Source organism: Corvus cornix, chromosome 1A (assembly GCF_000738735.6).
Source record: "Corvus cornix cornix isolate S_Up_H32 chromosome 1A, ASM73873v5, whole genome shotgun sequence".
NCBI classification, from domain to species: Eukaryota; Metazoa; Chordata; class Aves; order Passeriformes; family Corvidae; genus Corvus; species Corvus cornix.
This window is the reverse complement of record NC_047057.1, coordinates 15,816,663-15,842,486: the sequence shown is the minus strand read 5'-3', so window position 1 is coordinate 15,842,486 and position 25,824 is coordinate 15,816,663. Positions and strand designations below refer to the sequence as shown.

Sequence of the window (25,824 nt, the reverse complement as noted above, 5' to 3'; positions counted from 1 at the left end):
GGGCTGGATGACTACGTGTAAAATGTTTGTCTTACTTCTGGTAAGCCTAGTTCAATTCCACAGTGAGCACCTAAGTGAAACAACTTGATTTTTTGCTATCAGTCACAAGAGAACACCACCCCACATTATTTATCACCATTTGTCTCTTTTGAAGAGAGCTTCAGGATAGAAATAGCATAAAAACCAAATTATTTCTCACTCAAATGTGTTGCACCATCTTTGAAAATGTGGTGTTAGACAGAAATTGCAATCTCTTGTCATACTTCAAGTCTTATCAGTATGAAGCTCTGTGCTACAGCACACACGAGAGTGCTCACTTTCCCAGAAGTATTTAGAGGCAATACCATTTATTCACAAAGTAATAGCCTCCCTGTTCAGGATGGTAGGATTTATTCCATCCTTCAGAATGGTTAAATTAATTAAATAAGCAGACAAACAAACAAAGATATGATCAGGTAAGTGTGATGAGAGGGTTATTTCACTAAGAGGTTTCTGTACCATATATACTAGCTTCCTAATAAAGGCACAGAAATATTCTTAAACTGTGTAAATCTATATAATTTTTGCTAGAGCTATACATGTTTCTATAACTTCTGAGCGCAGCCCACAATTTTCTGATAAACTTCCCTAAATCCAGATCTAGTCTAAAGAGCTGTATTCTGGTGACATACTACAGAAAGAATGCCATGTGAACAAGCAGATGTCATCTTAACAATATTGAATACTGATCAGTTTTATAAATGATTTTCCCAATGTCTATATACAGTCACTCTACATATTTGCATATAATCATATCAGAGAAAACACACTAAAATTTTGACTAGAACATTATCACAGTACCATGCTGTGAACTAGAAAAGCAGTCACTTCAAAACATATCTACATCAGCCATACCATATATGCAAGCCAAGACAAATTCCATTTACAAGCTTTGAATTGAGTTTGATGAACTTAAAAAATAGAAAAATTCTGCAGTAACTTTCTGCTTTTTTTCCTGAAATATCTTTTCATACCCAAGATTCAGAAATTTGAAGACTGAGATACGGTCACAATGCTGTACAGTCATTTAGCTGAGGTTAATCAATAAAAATTTTAAGAGTGGCTGCAAAACCCAGAATTGTTTCAAAGGCAGTATTTATCTACCCACCCTTGCCCTTATTTATCTGGATACCAACTACTCCCGTTTCATTTAGAATACAATCTGGACTGATCGTCAAGATGCCAGTTTGTTCTAAAGGACCTGATAGACATCATCATCAGAAAAGGTGAATTGTAAAAATCTCAAATGTCTACTACAGGTTTATTGGCTGAAATGTGATTCTCCTCAATCTGGTATAGCCTGAAACATGTTACCAAAGGTTCATAGAAGTTTTCCACAGTTCTGGGAAAGTAGCTGACTAAAATATGTGCCGTGGAAGAAAATGTTTAAAGGGATAGGTTGAGGTAAAAAGTAGCTTGTGAATTAAAATTGCTTTCAAACACATCTCAAAAAGGACTAAATTGTGCACAAATACAAAAAATATTAACACCCTAATTATAAGACATTCTTATTTTAATCCTGCAAATATTAGGTCCTAGAGAATCTTTGTAAGAAGACTTTAAGCTCAGAGAATAGAAAAATAATTTATAAATTCAAAGCGAGGCTGGGTGGAAGCTCAATCCTTTGTATACTCTCCAGTCTCCTCTAGGCCTTCAACATTAAAAAGTACATTACTCTATAGCCTTCAATGTTTTACTCTCAGACAGAATAAACTTAAGGGGCTTGATTAGCAACTTATGCATTGACCCTAGTAAATCAAAGGCTCTTCCTTAGAGGTAAAGCTTGTTCCCAAAAATCCATGGCAAAAATTGTTGTTTAATTATACATATACCACAGTCTGACTTTGAAAAGTACTTGCAAGTGAAAGGAAAGCTGTCTTTTCAACCCCTTAAATTGGTGTCAGTTCAACTAATGGGCCAGTTAATTAACTAATAGGTGTGAAACGCAGACCTTCTCCAGAGATAAAACATGTTAAATATACCAGTTAATTGCCTAGTATGGATTGACACAGTTTATTGGTGGGACTCACCCGAAGTTTCCACAAAATTTCTTGGAGTGCATTTCCTCTGGAGGAATATGAACAGGTACAAAAAAGAAACAAGTGGGACATACAGTAATTCTTCTAAAATGCTAATGTGTTTCTTCTTAATAAAATGTCCTGTATTCTATGAAATTGATAATAATTTTTCACCTTAAACTTCTTTGAACTGCAGTATTTTTTGCATTAGCATGCAAGATTCTGACTGCTGCCACCTCATCCTGACTCCAAAATGCATTATTACATTTTAAAAATAAGGTTTTTTGTGAACTGATAATAATTTACCAAGATTCAGTGAGTACTCCCAAATTTGTCATTGAGAGGAATACACCTGGAGCAGGTAGCTCGATTCGCAAGCTGCAGTGTGAGAAGCAGATTGAGATCTAGGTGGGAGCCTGAGACAAGAGGGTGTGAACTCACTCTGTTTCTTTCACCCTAATATTCTTCTTCCAACTGCATCTTTCTTTAGCTGAGTCGTATTATTTTCCTGCTGTTTTCAAATAATATTGCAATTATATTATGTAAGTCTCACTTTCCACCAACTTAAAAATATGATGTACACACCTTTTTACATTCTTCAGGCTGATTTTGCAGCCCCCTGAGCTGGCCACTCCAAAATTTTCACTGACTTCTTAAATTCCAGAGGATATGATAAAATCTGCATGAAGATCATATTGCTGCAATAAAAATCTCAACACAGCAACCACAAAGCCACTGTCTAGCTATGCACATCTTTTTAGCTGATAGACTTTTCAGACTGAATTGGCTGCATTCTTCAGAATGCAAGCTTTTGTTAAAAACAAAAACATATTTCAAGCTATCGGGTCTTCTGTGTTTTGGTACTGTAGAATTAGGTGTTTTTATTTTAGAGAAGTGCATATGCTAAGTCCTGTTATGAATTCACTGCTCCCTCTTGTTTTGTCTTGGATGCAGAAAGTCCAGATTAATACCTTTCATAGTAAGTTTCAACCAAATATCTCCTTAGCCCTTCTTATTTAAAAAATTTTTGACTGGTGAGACATTCATGCTGGACTCAATAAAGATGTATTGTTAAAAACTTTGTGGAGAGATTACCAAACATAATTCAGAATTTATTTTTAAAAAGTTTCAAGATAACCTTAAAAATATAAATCAGTCTATAAGGCCTTTATGGAATTTATAACAAAGCAGCCTGAAATAATGTCATCAAGACAAGTTAAACAATAAGTCTTTTAACTGGCCTTAAAAGATCACAGGTATTTGCTATCAGAAAGAAACAGTTTCCTTCAAGACTGTTAAAGACTTAAATTTTACATGGCCTTTAGAGATTACTCTACAGAATTATCCAGCTTGCTCCAGCAAGACTTTTCCTATGAACTGCGACATTATTATCTCTTTGACCATGATAAAGAGCCTTTTGAATTCAGGCTTATATAACATATTTGGTGGAATTTAGAGTTCAAACCTCATCACACATTTTAATTATGGATGACAGCACTAACAGGACTGCATGGCAGGCTTTAAGAAAAAATTAAATATATAGCATATCACTACAAGTGGTTGGAACATTTCTACCTTTATGACATTTTTGTAAAATACACTGGTGAACACCCTAGTGTTCCATAAAGACAAAACTCTTTCCATGCAAATTTAATCTAAAAAGACTTTTGCTCAAAAAGAACACCTTGTTGAGAAGAGTAGGATATAGCTTAGTGTCTGAATTAGTCTTGAATGTTAAGAGTGTAGATTTACACCTCTGCATTAGGATGGAAAAGCTCTGCTGTGCCATAAATAGAGCAAAGACCTACAGTAGGGATCAATGCACTTGCACCTGAGAAATCAGGTTGCAAAACCTGATGAATGTCAACAGTAGTAAAAGGATATATATTAAAAAATAAAGTCTCTAATTTAGATAGATTTTCTTTCTAAAATGCTGTATATCATAATAATTCTGTTTGTTTGGGTTTGGGTATTTTTTAATCAAGCATTGTCAAAGACACCAGGTGTAAATGATTGATGAGATCTCAGATCCTCAAATATTGTAATGTTTCTACAACAAAAGTTATTGCATGTAATGAGTTTAAAAACACACAGAAAATTCAGCTTGCTTTGTCATCCTTTTCCAATTCAGCTTCACCAAATCTAATAAACCAAAATTACAACTATTCCACAGCTGATTGAATAAAATGTGAATGTAATGAAAAGTGTCCAGTCTTGTTCTGACTAAAGTCATTGAAAGGTTTTAAGTCAAAACTATAAACTAAATGGAGAATGTGTTTCTCAAAGTACAGACTTACTGATAAGCGCAAATGAAAATGGTGTCTCTGAAGTATGCAACTCATACAACCCCAAAATGCATTTAAAAATATATATATATTGTCTTTTTAAAACATTTTTCCAGGCTATTTGATATGAAAAGACAAGATACAGTCCCTTTTGCAGAGAATTTTTGATTGTGTAGGACAAATAGATAAAGTATCGTAACTGTGAAAGAAAAGGCTCAGGGGTCCTGATTCATTCCACCTAATTCCAGGCATTGCACTTAAAAGCATAGGTAATGGATTCTCCCTGTGTACTCAGCAAGGAGAGAGAGGAATATCCAGGGAGAGATTCAGATCATAGACAAGGTATTTTCCTCTGCGAATGCCTCTCTTTCTCATCAGTATCATAAGTAAAGAACCTATGGCAACCAAGAGCCTAATTTAGGAACGTCTGTAGGTGCCTGAAGTCAGAGAAGATGAAGTTGATTCAGGATAGGAGATAATGGATATTAACTCAGACAAAAGTGCTGTACAGATGGAAATAAAGATATTTATTTATTTATAATAACATCTTTGTTCATGTCGCAAGCTGGCATGTCACGTTTTACAAATACTATGAATTGGCAAATATTACAAACCCAACCAATTTTAAAGAGAGCATGACCAGTATGAAAACATATGCAAATATAGGTCCTACTTGACAACAACTTGCAATCTTATTGCTGGATGTACAGTGTATTCACGTCTTGTAGGATGAAAGGATTTTGACTTGATATTAAGTTACTCCACATTAACCATTATGGTCTTCTATGATGGAGTGACTGCAACAGCTGATAAGGGACAACTGTCTGATGCCCTCTACCTAGAACTCCATAAGGTATTCAACACAGTCCCACATGACATCCTTATCTCCAGATTGGAGAAACATGGATTTGAAGGGTGAACTGTTGAGTGGATAAGGAATTGACTGAATGGACACAGCCAGACCATTCTGATCAATGGCTCTGTGTCCAGGTGGAGGTTGTGTTGAGTGTCCCTCAGGGCTCTCTGTCTTTGGTGCTCTTTAACATCTTTATCAATGACACAGACAATGAGATCAAGTGCACCCTCAACAATTTTGCTGATTATATGAACCTTCCAGAAGTTGACACAACAGAAAGAAGGGATGCTGGAAAAGCTTGAGCTGGATCCACGAGAAACTAATGAAGTTCAACAAGTTCCAAGTGCAAAGTGCTGCTTCTGGGGCAGGAGAATTCCAGACATGAATACAGACTGGGAGAAGAACTCACTGAGAGCAGCCCTGTGGAGAAGGACTGGGGGGTTCTGGTGGATGAAAAGTCAGACATGAGCCAACAGTGAGCACTCACACCCCAGAAAATCAACAGCGTCCTGGGCTGCCTCAAAAGCAGACTGGTCAGCAGGTTGACGGAGGTGATTCTGATCCTCTGCTCCACTCTCATGAGACCTCAGCTGGAGATCTGCATCCACGTCTGGAGACCTTAGCACAAAAAGGACTTAGACCTGTTAGAGTGGGTCTACAGGAAGGTCATGAAGACAAAAGAGGGCTGAAGCACCTCTCCTAGGAAGACGAGAGAGATGGGGTTCTTCAGACTGGAGAAGACTCTAGAGAGACCCCATTGCGGCCTTCCAGTACTTGAAGGAGGCTTACAAAAAAGAGCGAGAGCAACTTTGTTCAAGGACATATAGTGGTAGGACAAGGGGGAACCAGAGATTTAAATCAGATGTTTGGAAGAAACCTTTTACTCAAAGGTTAGCGAGGCAGTAGAAAGAAGCTGTCCAGAGGAGCTGAGGATGTTCCATCCTTGGAAGTTTTCAAGGTCATTGGATGGGGCTTTGAGCAATCTGGTCCTAGTGGAAGGTGTCCCTGCCCATGGCAAAGGGGTTACAGCTAGATGATCTTTAAGGTCCCTTCCAACACAAAAAATTTTGTGATTCTGTGATTTTATGATATTACTTGGGGATATGAAAAACTATAATCTTTGCATTAGAGGAGTTTCTGTAATATAGTTTCATTAAAAATCTTTTTCCAGGTATATAATAATATCCCCAGAATCCATCTGAAGGAAGGGGAAGGACTATGTTTGTTGCTGCCCTTTCCTTCCCCTCAAAGCTCAGGTTTCTACCTTATAATGATTTATTGGACATATGTGGTTGCTATGTTTTTTTTCCCAAATTATTTATCTTTTCTCTTGCTTCTATCTCTCTGTTCCATATGATTTATTGCGTCACTGGCTTTCCAGTATTGCTAATGCCGCCAGAAACATCCTAATTAAAGGACTGAGTCATGAACAGAAAAGCAAAGTGGAAAATGAAGGAGATTTTCTAGCCCCACATCCATAAACACTGTGGACAGGCAATTTCTCTACAAATATTTATACCATCACTCCCTGAACTTTCAAGAAGTAATTATTTCTCCCACTTTTGAATAATTGTCCTTTCTTAGGAACTAGATTATCCTCAGGTATTAATTAATGAGATAACACCAAAGATGGATTATTATTTTCCTCTAGGTTTTTAAAATATATTTGAATAGAAAGAGATTTGGGATGTTTCGACTTTTAAAACATGTATTAGAAAAGCCCTAATGTTCTACTGATCTATTATTTTCACTAGCCTTTAAATAAAATACTCTACATGCGTTTCTCCTTTAACCTGTGTGAACACACACACACGTACACATATATATACAGCTATATTACACTAATAGGTAGATCGATAACAGGTATAATATTCATACAATAAAATAATTCATGGAGATATTTATTACCTGAGAAAGAGCAGTATGTGGAAAATACTCTTTTGATGCTTTTTCATGGCTTATTTTTATGAACATCTCTTGCCTTCACCTGTGCATTACAGAGTGTTCTTACTGTGAAATGCATTTGGGACAACATATTGCTTAAATAAGAAGAGTATGTAGATAATTGATTTTATGTGGCCATTGTAGCTGCAGAAACACATTCATTTTAACACAACTAATGCCAAAATATATTCAGTTAAAACATGCAGCTGCCTCTTCTTGCTTAAATAGCACAGAAGGATTATGGTAGACTATCAGTTTTCTGCTTTCAAGCATAACCATTAATGCTGAATACAAACAACTAGTCAAAGAGGTGAATAATAAAATAATAAAATAATAAATCTGCATTGGATTAGGAAACATATTTTAGTTTTCTATATTGCTTTCCTATTTTTTATTGTCAGCCAATTGCACACATTCATGTTTTGTGTATGGATGATACTCTTAGGAAAAAAGAGTTATAGTCTATCCATATATAAAGTTTTTGGTGACTTCCAGGTGTCGCCTCTGTGGAATTTCACTTCCCATATAAAATGGAAGAAGAGAAATGACAAATCTGTAGAAAAAGTCATAGAGGAAAGTAGGAACTAGATGGGGAAAAAAACAAGAAAGAGGACGATTATTGCAAAACACAAGACTATAGAAGGTTCTGAAAAACACAGGTGAAGCTTGAGAAATATAAATCACTCAATGACACAAGAGCAGGTCTTGTCTGTGTTTAGGAAGATTTATCCAAACCAAATTACAAAAATGAGAAAAACACTTTCTAAAACTGTCTCCATGCTAAAATTCTTCTGATGAAGGGATAGAAGTCTCTGTTTACAATATTCTGCATAAAATGAGAGTACTGAGACCATTTCGTTTTTTCATCCTTAAGAAAGAAGATTCTCAGCATCCTGTAACACTTTTTGCTGGTTTTGCACTATTTTGGTTCTATACATCTACCAATTGCCAGAAGGAAGGATAATGATGTGTTGAGATGATATTTAAGCTTCTCCTTATCCTGCTGCATTCCACTGAAAAGCCAGAATAATCACATTTAAGGAAATACTTGATAGAAAAGTCGTAGAATAAGATTGAGTCTATTTGTCTGACCTGGCTTAAGACTCAATACAGGAAAAATAACACTTATCCCTCAAAATGGTGTTTTACTTGTCAGCTTTTGAATATAATCCATAGCTGAAGATTTGTTGTCTGCATGTCTTCATTTAACAGACTATGCTCTCTGCTTATAGCTTTACAGAATGTAGGAGCTTGTTGAGTGAATTTATACATGAGATAAATTTTGAAAAATTGATCCAGAATACTTAGCTGATTTAGTTGTAGTCGCTAAAAATGCTACAATAATTTAATACTTTGGCACTGTAATTATTTTTAGCTTAAAGAATAGTTTCCTTGTAGAGAAATAGGTTTTCCATGAGATCTGTGCTGCATAAGCTCTTGATTCTCCTCCTGGAGTAATCTTGTAGAATATTATGGAGACAGGAATTGACTGGTTCTCTGCTTCCACAGGTGTGCAGAATTTGGCGGCAAGAAACTCTGCCTGTGAGACAAGATAGATAGAGAGAGAGAGAGAGAGAGAGAATCATACATAGATGGATAGATAGGGCCTGGTTGACAAAATTCCTTGGGAAATAGTCCTGAAAGGCTGAGAGCTCAGCAGAACTGCTTTTTGGAATTCTGAGACAGGAGACTTTGGCCTATTTAGATTGAGAGAGTGCCTTGCGAGGAAGTGCTGAAGGTCAAAGGAATCCGAGAAGCCTTGAAAATTTTCAAGAAGAAAATCTAAAAAGCACAGGAGCAGGCCATACCTGTGTGCCAAAAGATGATCTGGCAGGGAAAAGAGAAGCCCGGGTGAACAAAGAGTTTTGGCTCAAGTTCAGGGAAAAAAGGAGAGTGTATCACCTTTAGAAGAAGGGGCAGGCAACTCAGGAGGACTAGCAGGATGTTGTGAGCTTATGCAGGGAGAAAATTAAAACTACCAAAGCACAACTAGAACTTACTCTGGTTACTGTCATAAAAGACAAAAAAAAAGGAATATTTCAGCAAAAAAAAGAAGGCAAAGGAGGATCTTGATCTTTTCTTGGATGTGTGGGTAAACATAGTGACAAAAAGTGAGGAAAAGGCTAAGGTACATAATGTCTTCTTTGATTCAGGCTTTAACAGCAAGACCAGCTGTTCTTTATGTACCCAGCTAATTGAGCTGGAATATACAGATGGGGAGCAGAATGAAAACCTCCATTACCTAAAGGGGAAAGGTCAGTGACGTGATATGCTACTTATACACACAGGTCTATGGGGCCAGATAGGATCTGCCCAAGGACTAGGGAAGAGGGGCTGAAAAGCTGGTGGAAAAGCACCTGGGGGTGCTGGTCAACAGCCAGATGAACATGAGCCAGTGTGTGTCCAGGTGGCCAAGGGGGCTGATTGCATCCTGGCCTGTATCAGCAACAGTGTGGCCAGTGACTGCCCTCCTGTATTCTGCACTTGTGAAACCACACCCCAAATCCTGTGTTCAGTTTTCAGCCCCTCATGACAAGAAAAACACTGAGGTGCTGGAGCATGTCCAGAGAAGGGCAACAAAGCAAGTGAAGAGTCTGGAGCACAAGTCCTATGAGGAGCAGCTGAGGGAGCTGGGAGTGTTTAGCCTGAAGAAAAGGAGGCTCAGGGGGGAACGTATTGTTCTCTACAACTACCTGAAAAGAGGTTGTAGCCAGGTGGAAGTTGGTCTCTTCCGCCAAGCAGCAAGAGGTAGGACAAGAGGAAATGGCCCCAAGTTCTGACAGGAGAAATTTAGGTTGGATATTAGGAAAAATTTCTTCACTGAACAGATTGTTAAACATTGGAAGAGGCTGCCCAAGGAAGTGGTTAAGTCATGAGTCTTGAAGATAATTAAAAGATGTGTGCATGTGGTACTTAGGGATATAGTTCAGTGGTGGATTTGGCAGTGCCGTGTTAATGGCTGATCTTTATGATCTTAAAGGTCTTTTCTAATCTAAATAATTCTATGGTTCTATGCTTCAATAGATAGATATATAAAGGCACATTGACATTTCAGCAAAAACTTGTCTTAAAGCACATAATCTAATGTGACTGAAAGAAGTAGCATGAGTGAAATGAAATGCTTTTCAAATCATTTTTTTTCTCTCTCTGTGGACACAGACATTGACTGAAATGTGCATGGCCACTTGTTCTGAAAGCATAGAAGAATCACCTGCTCCCAGTGAAACTGTGGCATAAACTTCTAACACTAATAGAGTAGGAAATTAATATGAAATCAACTGTGCACTCCACATACATGAATGCATGTCCTTGGTGCCTCAGGGTCTGCTGTCACATTCTTTCAGTCAGTTGTTCACCTGCAACATGCTATATGCAGAATCCAAACTTTTTCAGATACTAATATTTTTAGAAACCGAACAAATAACACTGGATGTGAGATTCAGATCATCCAGCAGTAAAATCACATGAAGTGATTAAAAGAAGTCATAACTTGCAACAATGTAACTAATGATCATCCAGCAGTAAAATATCTGCTACATAGATAGAATTCCTACTGACCCTGCTATGTGAACATGTCTTATCCTGACATAACATTCCAGGGATGTGTTAGCATTTTAGCAACATTGTGAAATGCCACCGTAACATGGAAACTATGAAATTATTTTGCAGCGAAATGATTTAACAGAACAGCAACAAAAATAAAAATAGAGGATAGTCAAAATGCTTGGCAAACCTGCAATCTCCAAAGGCCAGCCTCCAGCAGTTCTGCAGCACTCTAAACAATACCATAAATAAAGGTAATTATCCAAATGATGTTATAAAGCTAAGTCAAAGGTGGTCTTGTGGAGAAGTTGCATGTGATTAAATTGGGAAAAAACCTGTAGAATCATGTAGGAGGGAAATAACAACTTTTCCTCCATTTTGCAGGCTATTATTCTTTATTAAAATATCCACTGCAGTGCAAGAATTATATACAAAACTGGCCATTTTCATTCAAAAACCAATTGTTTTTTAACAGCATGAGATTTTTTCATGTAGCTGGAGTCTATGTTGCAGTCTAATCATAAAACACACAGCAGTATTTTTGAACGACAGCTAACTGATTCAAGGTAAAACCATAGCAAAGTCAAAGCCATTCACAAAAGCTCACAGGTTAACTACAGTTTCTGACTTCTGGGAAAATAACATACTGCCCTACTTGACTGGTATTTTATGCTAAATAAGAGGAGCTGAGTCATATGCCATGTCTTCTCATGGTGAGACCATGCTCTGTAAGGTTTCTAATTCAGTTTTGCCCTTCATCTATTGCTTGAGAAGTGTCAGGAGGGTGAAAAATAACAAAAAAAAAATCCTTTTCTGGTAGAACTTCTCGATGGTGTAATATGCTGGTGAACACTTGTCAGAGACTGAAATATTATAGTTTATGACTTAAACATTTTCTTAAAGGACTTTTAAAACTGTATTACAAAAGCTGCAGAGGAGACCACTGCACCCTGAATGGGGCCCTGACTGAGGCCTTACACTGCTCGCTGATGAAGATAAGATAAAGTAACAACTCAGGGCTGGGGACATTCACAAAGCACAGGCTGAACACCTCCAAGGTGGAGACCACAGCCCCAGAGCTATCAGCTGCCAGGCTCAAACAGACCCTCAAACCAAGGGGTGGAGGGAGGAGAGGCTTTGGGTATCTGGGAAAAAAGCCTGTGATCAGAAGCCCAGTGACTGCCCATCCTTCACTGGGCAGAGGAGCCCAGCTGAGGGGTTGTCCCAGTTTGTCCCCCCACCCAGTTGTCTCACCGGGGTGGGGGAAGCTTATCCACAGCAGAAGGGGGTGACATCAGCAACAGTGTGGCCATCACAGGGGCCCCCCTCAAAGGGGTCCCCAGACCCTGCACCAGAGCACCAGAGATGATGCAACAGACCCTCAGTGTTGCAAGGGACAGTGTGTCAAGCCAGCCCCTGCAAGGGGAGACACGTGGGCATTCCCACCTGACCCAAAGTGTATATTAATCCACGGGATTCTGCACTCTTTGGTGTGGTGTAGTGTGTGGTGTGGTGGCTTGTGGCAGCGTGGCGTAGCGTGTGGCAGCGTGACCACAGCAGTGATGGTGGACCCTCAGCGCCAGAAGACCAGATGGAGGGGAGCAACGACACATCACTGGGACCTTCAGATAGGTGATATGCTTACCTAACCCCTGTCCCCTCTCCCTGCCACCCCACCCCCCCACACACACTTCTTTTTCTATGTCTTTCTTTCTTTCTTTTCTCTTTCCTTCTCTTTGTCTCTCTTACTATTAAATAAAATACATCAATTTTTTTGGCACCAACATCTAACCTCGTTTGGTTTTAATCTCTCTTTTGGGAATATTTTGACCCTTCTCTAAGTTCTTTCCAGTTTATGCAGAGACATAGCTTTCTTTGCTTTTCTGGGTTGAAACTGGATTGTAACAACACTGATCTCCTTTCTCTTTCAGGTTCATACTGGAGACAGGGGTGGAAGGGTGACATAAAAGGGACTTCCCTGGTGTCTGCAAATGCTACTGTATGGTTTCTCTAAAGACCCCAGGCTAATCCTCAAGCAAGATGTGTGACTCCTAAGAGTAATGAAATTTGCTGGTCTGCAGTTGCTCACTCCCATTTCAGTAAGCGATATTTTTAGTTATATACTTCCACACATAAAACTGATGTTAGTCAAAATCCACCTGTAAATACTTCCGTATGTCTCCATTGTCTTGGAATTGTCTTCAAATAACACACTTGGAGACTGAAATACTAATAATTCTTCCTGCTTTACTGTCTTCATTCTTAGAACAGCTTTTAAGTATTACATAGATTTCTTTGCTAGAACATTTTCTATCACTTATCCTTAAAAACAAATTGTATTCTTCTGGGTTTGGGCTGATAATCTTTGTCCTTTTTTTATTTTTAAATCCAGCCAACACTGAATCCCAGTATACCTAATCTCCTTGTCTTTGTAGCTCTTTAGGCCCTGAATTGAACTGAATGGAATAGACAAATTACTTGCAGGCATGATTCCCTTGGATACAATGGAGTTACAGAAATTATGAGCTTGTCTTGATGAGAAATAATGGTGCACATATGAACATTGTTTTCCTAAGCACCTGAAATGCTGGTGTAGTTAGAGAGCAGCAAAACCTCTCTAATAAGCAAAGCTCAGATTTATGTGACCACAAACAATAAGGGGATGCCATCACCATAACTGCTCTATGTCTGCCTCCAGCTGCATCAACAACAGTCTGCTGTCCCTGTAGGATGACTGGTTGGATGGCCCAGGAAACAAATCCTCATCGCCCCACATTTCAGCCAGCAAGAAATGAACCATGTCAAATCTTTTAACCCTGGTATTACATATTGAATATTGTGAAGTTTCAGGAGCTGACACCTAAAATGTTTAGCAAACCTTGATATGGAAACTAACGCCATTAAAAGGCAGGATGAATGGCTGTCCTGTTTAAATCTACTGTCACATATGTAGACAAACTTTAAGGATTCTCTGTGATTGCCAATACTCCCTTATAGTTTATCTTCTGCCAGATGCAGACCTATAGCACCTGTTAAGCAGACGCATTCCGTGTGGCACAGGGCACTACATTTAGACAGAAATGTCTATAGTTGGATGCCATGTTTCCTATGATGGCTTTTCTTTCTTGTTTATTTGGAAACTGATGAAATTGGTTGACTTTATATGGGGTTACTTTGGATTGCATTACTACTTTGATTTTGGCTTCTTTTCCCTGCCAGCAGGGTTATCAATTGTGATAGCAGGCTAAGTAATAATTATTCGGATTTTTGAGAGCTATTAAACTGTCAGTGCCTGCCAAAAGTTACCACACAGTGGTATCTAAGATACCAGAGACATTTGACTGCACTTAGCATAGTATATCTCTCCAGAATTTTATGATGTGGTAACAGTTGGCAATTTGTGACTTACTGATAGCGACAATTGGGTGTATGAAACCGTAAGTCCAGTTACCAACAGCATGCCTGTTACACATTATTCCAGCAACAGGAAATGAACACAGCTGTGCACTGGTAAACAATTCTTAAAAACAATTAAAAATGTGGAAGGTGACTTCTAAAAAAAAAAGTAGCTGTCACTAAAAAATAACGACAGGGTTATACTTTGTGCAGCTTGAAAACTATGGTTTTCAAGAGTATTTGAGACTATGTACCAGTTAAGATCTTCATTATAAACACAACAGAATGAATATTTTTAAATTAATAATTAATTTTCCAAGAAATTCAGTTTTGGTCATCCTGAAACTCATCAGAAATCTCAGAGAAATTCTGGAAATAATTTTGTCTGAGAAAAAAATTATATAATTGTAGAAATACTAAAGTAGTCTGGACATCTTGAAAATGACAGTTATTACATATTATGTATATAATATATATATTTCATATATGTATTTTGACCTTTATTATAAAGGTGAATTATATTTACACTTCCATTTTGGTACTCTTAATAAAAGAGAACTGTTGTGATCGTTACAGAGTGTATTTCAAGTACAGAAGAAATTCACCTCCAGGAGTAGTACAGACCAGGAAAGAACAAACAGAAAAGAACAGACTTGATAGAATAGAATGATTTCATTTGGAAGGTACCTACAGTGATTATCTAGTCCAACTGCCTGACCACTTCAGGGATGAATAAAAGTTATTAACAATAATCAATTAATTAATTAGTAGTAGTGATTAATTAGTAATTAATAATATTAGAGTTTTTTATTGAGGGCATTGTTCAAATGCCTCAAGCATTGAATGTACTTGCTAAATTCACTTTACCAATATAAAGAGGATTTTTTTTCTTTCTGCACACTTGCATTGGGTATGACTGAGTAGTTCACAGCCCCCACAGTACAGTGCTTTGCACTGGTAGCTGGAAGGGTGTTGATAACATACCAGTGTTTTGGCTGCTGCTGAGCAGCTCTGTCCTTTTAACATTCTTTCCCCCATCAAAGGGGATGGGAGTGGGCAAGATCCTGGGAGGGTACACAACCACGCCAGCTGACCCAAATTAACCAAAGGGCTATTCCATACCCCATGATGTTAGCTCAGATACAAAAGCTAAGGGAGAGAGGAGAAAGGCATACTGATTCTTCAGTATTTGCCTTCTGGAGAAACCACTACAGGTGCTGAGAATCTGCTTCCCAGGAAGTGCCCAAACATTGCTTGCTGATGGGAAGTAGAGACTCACTTTCCCTTCGCTTATGCATGCACAAAACTCTTTCGTTTCTTTCTTTTGCTGCAATAAACTGCGTTATCTCACCCACTGGTTGTTCCCCATCTTATTCTCTCCTGTGTCCCACTGGGAAAGGGAGTGATACAGTGGCTTAGCGGACAGCTTCTACCCAGAAAAGGTAGACCTGCTACAATCATTTTGACACCCAAACAGGGACAGGAAGCACCATTTTGGAGGAGGCAAAAGAGACCCGTGCCTGCCAGAAAAAGACAACAATGTTAAATGAGATGTCATTCTCCTGTGAGACTGTGGGGTCCCTTTCCACAGGAGACAGTTCTCCACGAACTTCTCCAGCATAGTTCCAATCTTGCAAGCAGCAGTCCTCCCAAAAGTGCTGCAACGTGAGTTTCCCCAACGGGCACACAGTCCTCCCAAAACTGCTGTGGCATGGGTCACTCTTCCACGGGGTGTCCTCCAAGGACAGGCTGCTCCAGCCTGGAAGCAATGGTCCCCTCTCTCCACTGGGTCTCCCAGTGATGATCACAGTCTCCTCCAGGCATCCACCTGCTCCAGCACAGGCACCTCCCCCACGGGCTGTGGGTGGATCTCTGCATCCCCCGTGGATCCCCATGGGCTGCAGGGGCACAGCAGCTTCATCACGGTTTCCATCACAGCCTGCAGAGGAATCTCAGCTCTGGTGCCTGGAGCACCTCGTCCCCCTCCTTCTCCACTGACCTTGGTGTCTCCATGTTGTTTCCCCTCATACATTCTCACCTCATCTTCTTCTTTGGCTGGAATTAAAACTGTGCCTCCACCTTTGTTTTGATTTCTTCTTAAATATGTTTTCACAGAGGCATTACCAACGTCTCTAATTGGCCCAGCTTTGTCCAGCAGCATGTCCATCTTCAGAGCCATCAGGGATTGGCTCTGCCAGACACGGTGAAAGGAAGCCACCTCTGTGGCCCCACCCACTACCAAAAAACAGTCTGTGCAAAACCAACACAACACATAATGCTACATTATATAATCACATTTAGTTTGAAAAAATAGGAATTGGAATATTTTCTTTAAAGCAGCAAGGAGCAACAGCATGCCAGCAGTGCAGTTCCTTTACCTCCTGGAAGGCTTCAAGAGTTAGAGTTATTATGGAGTCAGAGAGAAAGCATGGATTTCATCTGAGTATCTGAATTTGAAAGATCAATTATTTTGTCATCCTAATGTTATAAATATTGCATCAATATACATATAAATAATAATCCAAATATATAGTTTAAATATCTAATGTAAATATCTAATCTAATCTAATCTGATGATATTTACACAGACATTTCTGTTCTGCCTGCTGCTGCTCAATCCTCTCTGGCTGATACCTTACAGTGCTCTTTGGGAGATTCTAAATGTGAAAAGTACAAGAGGAGACATGATAAGAGACTGGTGCTGGTGAGAACCAGGGAGGTAACATTTAACCACTAAGAACATAATTAACTCAGCCAAGTTTCATTCTTTATCACACAAGCAGGATTGTGTTAAATATGTAAGCAAAGATATCTGCAAAATCAGAAGGGAGAATCAGCCAACTGCACAGATGAACACAATGGGCTGTCATAGCATTTGCAATAAATGCAACTTACTAAAAGTCGAAGTTATACAGGGATTATACAATGATTAATATTGATATGCTTATGAAATAATATTAATTGCCTATTTTTTTAAGTAATCTGAGTTGATAAATCTGAGGATTTTGCTTTGGGGTTTAAACCAAGAAGCAGTCCTTCATGTAATTTTTTACAATATTTAAGCACACTGAGTATGACTATGATGTCAAAGTGCAGGCACTATGCAGCTGCGCGGAAGACAAGGCATGGGTAGATTAACTCATCTTTGTATTCTCCTGTGGTTTTCTGATCAGTTGTAAAGGACAGAGTGTATTCTAGCCTAAGATGGACTTTCCAGGTTGCCTGAATCCATTGCCCTGCAGAATCCTAAATTCATCAGTAATTACCGGAACTTTCACAAGGGTTTATATTGCAAATATCATCATGCAACCAAATATTCTGGAGAGTCTGATGAAAACAACCTGCTGCTTTTCCCTTCATTTGCTTGTGGGACAATTCCCTCAGAGACAAGACAGACTTTCTAGGGATTCATTTCTACCAATCCAGGAGTTACACAGGAACCCACCTTGTCAGTGAGCTTTCCAAATCACAGGTGAAAATAATGTTAGTTCAGTATGAAAATTTTTGAAAGTCTGATATGGCAACATACTGCATTTTATTTCTATCTAGTTGCTTTTCTGCTTTGGATTACTTATATAAAATCTGTTCAAGGTCACATATATTTGGTGAGCTCAGTGAACAGTTCATTAAATTCATCCATTACAGAGTACAACACAAAATTGGGATTATTTTGCACTGCTGAGTATCTTTGTTAGGAAAATGACCTGAACTATTTCAGATCAAGGTTGAAAGTATCAGCAAATGATGGTGGATAGAACTTATTAGGCATTCTGGTCACATGTACTCTTCCATTTTTGATAACCTCAAAAAGCTTGCCATATATACCTAAACACATTCTATGAAGGAAAAAATTCATGCTGCATTACTGAATGGTTCTCCTTGGGCCAAGCAGACCATATATATCTCATGGTTCTACCAAAACTCATTTTTAGAAATCATGTTATAAGCCACTCAAAGTCATATTTTGTTTTTTATAAAAATACAGATGTGTTTCTAATGATGTGGTACTGAATCATGTTTCCACAGTGAAAACTTACACTAAAGATGGACACCTGAAAGAAAAGGCACAGATGAAAGGAAAAAATGTAATAAGGGAGGAGTGCTAACAGGAAGTCTCTGTGTTACACCTAAAAAGGGAGGTAAGCACCATAATAACAGGGATTCAAATGCCTACTATTTCCATATAAGGTATCTGGTATGCAGAGCCCTGGGTTGGAGTCAAAGGACCCATGCACAATACACAAAAAAGTTTATAGGTGACAGAACTGTCCCCAGAGAAATGAGGCTGCTGAAAGGGGATCTGCTTACAGCCATCCAGCAGCGACATGCCGACGACAGGATGGAGTCTTAACTGTTGTCCATCTTTATGGCTTACTCGTCTAATAGCTGCTTCTCCTTCTGATCCCTCTTTGAAAGGAATGTAGCTGAGCTTTTTCTTTTTCTTCTGAAACCTCAGATGGACCTACCCATCTAAAACACAGCAGGCAATGAGTGGCAGTGATAGCTTTGCAGAGCTTGTACATTACACTGTACCCAGTTGAAACACTATCCCAAAATAGGTGAGATCTAAGTTCATTTCCCCCTTCTGTTTGAAAGAACTGAACCAAACATTCCTCAGTGCCCTCCCCAGCAGGCTGCCCACAACCCCAGTATAGTGAGTCAGCAGCTCTCTTCAGAGCTGTTGAGCTCTGCAGAGAAGTATACACAACTTTCTCAGTAAAAGAGGGAAACTGAAAATAGTGACAACTTTGTTCACAGATTATAGAAGGCACCCAGGAAGTGGCAGAATCTAGATGCTGCTGTTAGGTGTGTTTGGTCCACATTTTACACAATGGTTGTCTCAAATTACTTCCATGAAGTTACTGAGTAAATATTAGCTTGAGTGCAAATTCCATTGCTCGATGCTGAGGGAAGGAAATTTTATTTTTAATGAGTGCTGTTATAAGTGTCAGCTAATAAATGGTTCAGTACTTGTATGAGAAATGAAACAAATAGCTTTGTTGTTTTTTCTAGAGGGATCTGCACAGCTGTAACTTTGCTCAGTGTGTCTCTGACAAGATGCACTACTGCTTCTGATGATACTTTGAAAAGTTCATGAAATTCTGTAATTACAGAACTTGCTTAAAGAGGCAAGTACAGTATATCTGTGATATTGTAGTATGTAGCATAGGCAAAGTAAAGGAAAAATCAAGAATATATTCTTGCACTTCTTTTAAAAAGACTTTATTCTTCTCCATTCCATTCACAAAATCCAGTAGCACTGCAGATATTTATACGGTGTAGGAAGAACAGAAATCCCAAAGCACATTCCAATTATGAATATGTTATTTATATTTTATGGGCAAAAAGATTTATTTCCCCAAGCACATTGTTTTCTTTTATCTGTGTGCTTCCTTTAATCCTGTCAATAACCCAGTATGCAGCTGGTTTCTGCTCATAGATTTTTTGGAAGATAATAGAAATAAGAATGCACGGTGGATTGAACTATTCGTGGGTAACATAAAAATACCTGCTGTTCATCAAGATTTCTGCTTGCTAATTAACTGGAAAAATTTGTCACAATATTTTTCTAGTATTTTTAACTGACATAGTGGAATATATTAGCATGAAAAATAAAAATAACTTCTTAGTTAAAGATATAATGAAATCCTAGATTTACATTTATGTTCTAAGGTGCAAAAAATGTGTACTTATTATTCATGCCTTGAAGGAGTATTTTAATATCTATATGATTTAAGTATTAAATTGTTCAGCAAGTTGCAATATTTATCATGATGCTAGCCAAATTAAAATCTTTTGGGGCAGGAAAAAAATCACCTAAATTTATATTGGTAATAAATGAGGAAGAAGCTAAACCGATTTGATGCACTTCAATTTCCATACTTCTTGTATGGCAGTTTGTAAAAAATGTCCCCTTTCTTCCTTGAAAGTTAAGAATCTCATTATGGGGTAAGCAACTTGGTAATACTTGAAAGGAAGATTATAAGTAGGTTTCGTTATCAATAAGAAAATTCATCAGCTGTAAGAAAAACTGAATATTTTTTCAATCTACTGGTCAAGACAGAATAAGATACCAATGTCATTTTCCTACTTTCCTGTGCTATTTTTGGACAATTGTATCACTCTCCTTTTGTATTTAGATGCCTTTCCCTAAAGAATACCAGAAGAAGGATCATATCACAAATGGGAAGGAGATAAATCTGCTTAAATATATGTCTGGCTGGATTCAATCCATACAGCTTCTCAAATGTCTGAATACCAGGCTGGGATGCATACAAAGTTATCTAATGATCCAGTTTTATAGCAGCTATATATACTGAAATCCCACTGAGATGAGTGTGTCTGGCTACTGCTTCCACAGATGGCCCTTTTGGGATTCAAATTCACCTCTCTGTTGCCTCTGGGTTTTTTAGAATTGTACACTAGAAAACCTGGGACATTTGGCTGAGGAAGGTTTTTCCATACAAATTAGAATACTTCTCAAAGTCACAATACCCTCCAATTCATGGTTCCTGTCAAATATTCTCTTATTGCAGACATGCAAAGCTTTACAGTGAGTGATTCATTTTTATTAAAATTTCTAAGCATCAAACTAATAGGTTTCAGAGTAACATACTGACAGTGTCTCAAGAGCAAACATCCTAGCTTCTTATAACATGATATCTAATATGCTTATGAAAAACACTCTATGGATCATAGAAAAATATCTTGGAAGCCAGAAACCCCCACCAGCTCTGTGCTCCATCACATAAGTTTGAATAGAACCTTTGTCATGGTGAATATGAAGTGGGTGACCAGAAGCTGACCTTGAAAACAGACAGTGTAATGATTTCTTGTTCTCTGAAGGTTTATCCACTAGAATATTATTTGCTTACTGTGATTATAAACGAGCTATTACCAATAAGTGAAGTGGGGTTTTGATAAGTTATAGGGCAGTAAATATCTCAGTTTAATGTAATTCAATAGAATTTAACTGTGCACTGTGTGTCTATTATTTTGAAAATCATAATAAATTTTTAGATAGAATGAAGCTTAGAGCAGGAAACAAAGAAACTACCTGCATTGGTAGTTGGAGAAAAAAGAACTGCAAGATTATGACATTAAACACAGAGGAACTTGACAATGTGAAATATTGTTAAAGTCAAAATTTAAGCAGATAGCACGGAATGGAACTGATTAAGCAAAATCCAAATTTGAAACTGAAGTTTGCAACCATATTTCAACAATATGACCATGACCAGGTGTATATGTGGTAATCTGTTCCAAAATGTGAAGATTTTTTTATCAGTTAGGTTTGAAAAGCACAGGAATGGACTTACTAAACTTAAAAAATACTAAGTACACATGGTAGTGACAACACTAAATGATTTATTATTATATAAATTTCAGCCTGATCTGCTGCACCCTTTTACTTAGGAATACATTCTGATTTGATGTACAGCAGTAATTTTCTTTGCATGGAATTGGTCATTTGCCAGAAAACTTTGCTTTTGAGTCCCACCTGGATTTTTATGTATGTGATACGTTTGCTTATGGGAAGCATTGGTCAAAAAGTGCCACCCATAACAATGGATCAGTTTGTCTAGATCTCAACTTGTACTCAAAGTTGAAAAATATAGCCTAATTAGTAAATCCTTTGCTATTGAAAACTCTTTGTATCTGCTTGCTTCTTTTTGTTTATTATCATATAAAATCAATAGTTCCACTTAAGAACAGAGAGATTTTCTTACATTTTTTTCTAAAAAACTTTCAAATCTGTAATTCGAATAATTATTTTTTCCCTGAAAAATCAAATCTGATTTTGAAGCTATTCAACCTCAGAGTTTGACACACATATTTTTCCTTAAATTATTACTGTAGAAAAAAATTATGGTTTTAGTAAAATTTTTATGATTTGTATTTTATTAACCAATTATTTAACTTAATTTGAAAAAACAGTAATTTTAATTACAAAAAGCTGTGTGAGTGGGTATGGGTATGTTCTCTAGTTACTCTGAATATGGGAACTCTTTCCTTTACATTTCACTGTAGGCACATAGCAGTTTAGTTTAACATGAAGTTCTTAACAACAAGGTAGAATGATCAATTCAGGAAAAAAAAAGATATGTTTGTAATATGTCATGTTAAAAAAAAATAAATAAAAGCAAAAGGTATTTTTAATTTTGAAGATTCCAGATGCAGGTTCATGCCAAAAAATTAATAATTGTCTCTCTTTTTCAAAGATTGTCAAATAAGAAAAATGCAGCAGAATTTAGCATTAAATTTAAGATAGCTGTAAGAAACATGGGGAAAAAAAGTTTGTATAGCATACCAAGTGTGATATAAGCACCTAGGGAAACAAAATAAATCAAAGCCTTGGAAAAATCCTAAAAGTTAATGATTTCCAATTGTGGGCAAAGATATTACCTCCTGCATTTGTGATTCCACTTGCCAGCTCGATGGACTTCCATGCGCTTTTTGTAGATAAGGAAATATTATCAGCTTGGAATTTCTATTTAAAAATCAAAAATGTCTGTTAACTGCTCAGACCAAAAGCACAAATAATTTAAGTTCAGGTAATATCTAAATTCCAAAATAAAAAACAGTAAGACCAAAAATAAGAAATTGACTCTGCCACTATAGACTGTATTTATAACCTACACCATACATCAAGGCCAGATCCTGTATATACACAATTACAGGTAGCATTTTATTCAATCATTCCTCCAGGAGTGAGGACTATTGATTGTGTTAACAAAAAGCTTTTGTATCAAAGGCTACCAAACCAGTTCTAATAAGGTTTTCTTTGCTCTGCTTTCCTTAATTCAATTTGAGCTACATACTGCAAGAAAAGCAGAAGCAGAGGTTTTATGATTGGTTCATAAACTTCTGAAATTATAGAGTTGTTATAGAAGAAAGAGCAATACAACACATATTTCAGTACCGTGAGCAGAGCTATTGCAATACATATTTGAAAACTTGCAGCTATTATTTTTACAGCTTGGAAACACATTTTTGTGGTTTCATAAATTATTGTATCATTTTTGCATATTAATTGCTATAAAATGTGTTACAATGCATGTTCTAATAACAAAACACTTCTACTAAATGAAATTGCACTTTAATAAAACCCAGTTCCTTTTATGCTGTCATAAATGCATCAATTTTATCCTTTTCACAAATTTATGAAATGGGCTTGAATTAATAAAATCACCACACACATCATTACAAAAATTTCCTAAGCTAAAAAAAGTTTCAGTTTTTTCAAGCATCATTCTGAAAAACTGGAATTTCTAATATACATGGAAAGTACACTCCAAATACAGTTCCTGGAACACAATAAAAATGTGTTTATGTGTTTTAAAGAATGTTCTTGATGAGTTATTGATACATTTTAACAAAGGTGCCCGGTCCTGGGAGTAGCTTTGAACTAGAATGATCCTTAAATTCCATGTCTGACATCTCAGTTATCCTCAGAGGCAGCCTGAATTTGTTTTCAGTTTAATATGTAATCTATATTTCAATTAATTATAAAGCTTTTCTGTAGAGCACATGGTGCTGCATTCTCCTAGGGTGCCTCCGTTACCATCCTCTGTGTGTGACCTCTCACAAGGTGCTGGCAAACATCAGTGAGTAGGTGGAGACAGACTGAGCTAGATAAGGTCACCTTAGTGTGGTTTAGAGTGTGGGTACGAAGTGCGTGGAATGCCAGATCCTACCTGCCCAGAGGCCTCACAAGAAACAGGCTGCTGGTGTGTTTGTGTTCTACAGACAGGAGTGCATTTGGAACCACGTGTGCATAGCAGGGGAGATTCTGACAAGACTGCCTATTACTGAAAAAACTCTGAGCTTTCTTTTCATAAGTTGTTTAGTGAATCTGTACTAAATTGCATTGGGCACTGCAGTCTAAATTTTTCTAATGCTGAGAAAGAGAAGTCTAAAAATTCACGCTGCCAAAGCACTTTTTATTTAATATTTTGTTTAATGTTATGAAGTCAGAAATTGGGTAATCTTCTAAAAACTAAAACGAGTTGAATTCAACAAGGCCCATGGTCCTTTCACAGTATAGAGAACATTATTTTCAGACTATTTTCATATTTCTAAATTTTCAGTTTGGAATAAAATCCAAACTTTCACAGTTTTTTGGGTTTTTTTAAGAACAGTGGAATTTCCAGGTTATCTACTTGACAGAATACTTGACAGTAGTGGATATGGGAAACTGTTCTTGTAAGTGTTAGAGTGTGCTCCTTGGGAAAGCAAGAGCTACTTTTTAGCAGTGATGTGGCCTTCCCTGTTCTCTCACATGATAGAAACAAAGCACTGTTTGATTGAGGATAAGAAAAGTCACTCTTATCACCACAGTTTCAGGTCTTCCTAACTCTATCATTTACTTCTCACTCTTAATTTGTGCAGGTGTAACACCACTGAATGTGTAAAGCAGAGAACAACAAACTATAACAGTTACATTTCAAAATATTTTCAGCAGATATGATTTCAAAACAATCTGAGTGTTGTTTTATGTACTAATGCAAATTTATCCTAATGATAGGGTACTGAGATGAAACCAGTTCTTAAATTTTCTTCCTCTCTTCCATAATGTGTAATAGTTACTGTGTAAGAAACAGTATCCAGGGTTCAGATCACAATGTCAGTATTATGTAGATGTTAATATACTTACTCTTAAGAAGCCTATAGTTCACTATACCTAAAATCACTCTGTTATTGTGGTCATAAGTCTGTTTTCTCATCTAGGATATTTTTCATAAATTCATTGTACTAATATTATCAACAAGTGTAGTACAAACAGCAGCTAAAAATGTGAATTCACACTCCAGAAGCAGCTAATTTGCTTTTTATTTTCACCTTCACTTGTTTTGATGTCTAACTTTTAACAATTTGAGCCAATTTGGGTTACAGCCAAATAAAAACCAACTTAGCTGTAGACTAAAATTTCATTTAACATAATTTTATGTCCAGTCAACCAATTTGAACTCAATTAAAGGCATCTTATAATGCTTTCTCATTTTATTTAAAAAAATCTGAAGTAAACCAAAGTATCATTGGTTTAAACACATGCACATCATATATAACAGCAATCAGTGGGTCATATATGGAAATAAAAAAAAAATAACAGAGGCTCTAAAATGCTCTAATATCTATTTTCTGTACAGTGATTTAAGTTTTTGCATTGATAAACTTATTTTAAATAAGTTGACAAATAGCATGTTGACTCATTAACACCCTTATATCTAGAGTAAACACTTCTTAATTTTTCAGATCTATGGAATGAATAGAATGAAATACTTGATGATTCAAAGATCAAGACTTTATTCTGCCTTTTAAATTGTCAGTATTCTTCATGGATACTAATTTATCGTGTCTTTGACTACCAAGACATGATAGGACAAGTACCTCAGTTTGTCATTTATTATATCATTCCGAAGGAGAATAAAAGATTTTGCAGGAACAATTAAGTAAGAGAATGCTCTCCCCTCTGAGACCTATATGGTCACAAAGGAAGAGACTAAATAATGTGAAGACATGAGAAATTGAAGATGAATGTCCTATAATTTCAGGGATGGCCAGAGCTACACAGATAAGCTAGATTTTGCTCACAGAATGCGCATAAATTTAGGACCTTTGAAATTATTGTCTTGATAAAAGAATAGTTTAATTTTTAAAGTTGAGTTTCTTTTTTATTTTCATTCAATGTTTACATAATAGAATTACTAACTGGAAGGGCTGAGTGCCATCAGCAAAGAGG

General features: G+C 37.1%; 1 long non-coding RNA gene across 11 annotated transcripts in view; it reads left to right on the top strand.

The window, feature by feature from the left end:
• The window catches only part of LOC109144125, a 115,888-nt gene that overhangs the window by 76,251 nt on the left and 13,813 nt on the right, over nt 1-25,824 (top strand). For 7 of the 11 annotated variants that reach the window (XR_005604455.1, XR_005604452.1, XR_005604453.1 and 4 more), the window contains 2 exons: nt 12,617-12,784; nt 18,108-18,220. This is a non-coding gene — a long non-coding RNA (uncharacterized LOC109144125). Of the gene's footprint in view, nt 1-9,793; nt 10,940-12,161; nt 12,318-12,616; nt 12,785-16,669; nt 16,801-18,107; nt 18,221-25,824 lie in introns of those variants that run through there. The other 4 variants (XR_005604458.1, XR_005604456.1, XR_002044659.2 and 1 more) reach the window with 4 other exon arrangements.